This window comes from Argentina silus (assembly GCF_951799395.1).
Source record: "Argentina silus genome assembly, chromosome: Y".
Taxonomy (NCBI): Eukaryota; Metazoa; Chordata; class Actinopteri; order Argentiniformes; family Argentinidae; genus Argentina; species Argentina silus.
Genome location: NC_139654.1, coordinates 49,972,660 through 49,975,159, shown reverse-complemented (window position 1 = coordinate 49,975,159; position 2,500 = coordinate 49,972,660).

The window sequence follows — 2,500 nt, the reverse complement described above, 5'->3', positions numbered from 1 at the left end:
AGGAGAGGAGAGGCAGGCCCTGGCGGAGCAGCGGTGCGCCTGGTAAGCCGCTCTGGACTTAGTCTGTGGCGAGTAGAGTGCTTTTGGGTAACCAGGTGCACGCAGTGGGTTGGGGTAACCAGGTGCACGTTGTTCCAAAAACTGCGGCTAATAGGGCTTAGTCCGCGGGGGGGTTGCTTAAGTGTGGGTGCACGTGTCCGACCGGTGGTTCAGGTTGGCTGGGGCCCTGGCGGAGGAGCGGTGCGCCTGGTAACCCCCTCTGGACTTAGTCTGTGGCGAGTAGACCAGGTGCTTCTGGGTAACCAGGTGCACGCAGTGGGTTGGGGTAACCAGGTGCACGTTGTTCCAAAAACTGCGGCTAATAGGGCTTAGTCCGCGGGGGGGTTGCTTAAGTGTGGGTGCACGTGCTCGACCGGAGGTTCAGGTTGGCTGGGGCTCTGCCCGAGTCAGTGTTGCACCCCGGGGAGGGAGCCCCAAAAGGTGGGTGGTGGTGGGGAGGCAGGGAGGGAGGGAGGGAGGGAGGCAGGCAGGCAGGCAGGCAGGCAGGCAGGCAGGCAGGCAGGCAGGGAGGGGGGGACTCCTAAGGGAGGGACCCCGAGGGGTGGCTGGGGGTGGGGAGTGACAGGGAGATGGCTGTGACAAGGGAGGTCAGAGTGGTGCTTCTGCTTCAGCACCACTCTGACCTCCCTTTTTTTTTTGGCCTCCGTCCCCAGTGGATGTGCAGCAGAGGGGACCTCAAGTGGAGAGAGTGGAGGGGGCCATGGAGTGATAGAGAAGGGGAAACATGAAGGGGCCAAGAGGTCAAACATGATGGAGAGAGACTAGGGGGGGGGGGGGGTGTAGAGTGACCCACAGAGCGGCCTAGTGCATGTGTGTGTACACACCCAGGGAAATGAGAGACTGTCATAGGCAGGCACTTGACTGTCTGTCTGTGTGTAGGCCTTAAGCCTATGCGCCTCTGGAGGTGAAAACACATGGAGGCAGACAACACACACACCAGGGACATGAGAGACTGTCATAGGCAGGCACTTGACTGTCTGTCTGTGTGTAGGCCTTAAGCCTATGCGCCTCTGGAGGTGAAAACACATGGAGGCAGACAACACACACACCCAGGGACATGAGAGACTGTCATAGGCAGGCACTTGACTGTCTGTCTGTGTGTAGGCCTTAAGCCTATGCGCCTCTGGAGGTGAAAACACATGGAGGCAGACAACACACACACCCAGGGACATGAGAGACTGTCATAGGCAGGCACTTGACTGTCTGTCTGTGTGTAGGCCTTAAGCCTATGCGCCTCTGGAGGTGAAAACACATGGAGGCAGACAACACACACACCCAGGGACATGAGAGACTGTCATAGGCAGGCACTTGACTGTCTGTCTGTGTGTAGGCCTTAAGCCTATGCGCCTCTGGAGGTGAAAACACATGGAGGCAGACAACACACACACCCAGGGACATGAGAGACTGTCATAGGCAGGCACTTGACTGTCTGTCTGTGTGTAGGCCTTAAGCCTATGCGCCTCTGGAGGTGAAAACACATGGAGGCAGACAACACACACACCCAGGGACATGAGAGACTGTCATAGGCAGGCACTTGACTGTCTGTCTGTGTGTAGGCCTTAAGCCTATGCGCCTCTGGAGGTGAAAACACATGGAGGCAGACAACACACACACCCAGGGACATGAGAGACTGTCATAGGCAGGCACAGACACAGACACAGACACAGGCACAGGCACAGGCACACACAGATACACACAGACACACAGACACACACAGACACACACAGACACACAGACACACAGACTCACACAGACAGACACACAGACAGACAGACACACACACACACACACACACACACACACACACACACACACACACAGACACAGACACAGACACAGACACAGGCACAGGCACACACAGACACACACAGACACACACAGACACACACAGACACACACAGGAATAAAAAGCAAGTGAAAAATATCCAAGAATCCTCCTTGGGGGGGGGGAGGTCCTCACTTTGAAGCGACCAAACCCTAAGATTCCGTCTGAATAAAATCAAAAGACACATATCCCCGTGTTCCTTACAAACTGTGTGACCCAACAAATGTTGAATGGGGCCGATGGGAGTTTCCCTTCGACCGCAGCGAACGGATGAATTCGTCTTAGGAAATGGTCAGCGGAATGCCCGCTCTAATACTATGGAGTTGTATACGCGCCGACCCCGGGTTTGGTAGACGGAGGGGGGGGAGGTCCTCACTTTGAAGCGTCCAAACCCTAAGTTCCCCTCGGAATAAAATCAAAAGACACATATCCCCGTGTTCCCTACAAACTTTGTGACCCAACCCACGTTGAATGGGGCCGATGGGACTCTCCGTTCGAACGTAGCGGACGGACGAAGCCGGCTTAGGAAATGGTCAGCGGATTTCTCGGATTCGGTGTCTAAGTGCGCGAGGGGAGGGGAGGTCCTCACTTTGAAGCGACCAAACCCTAAGTTCC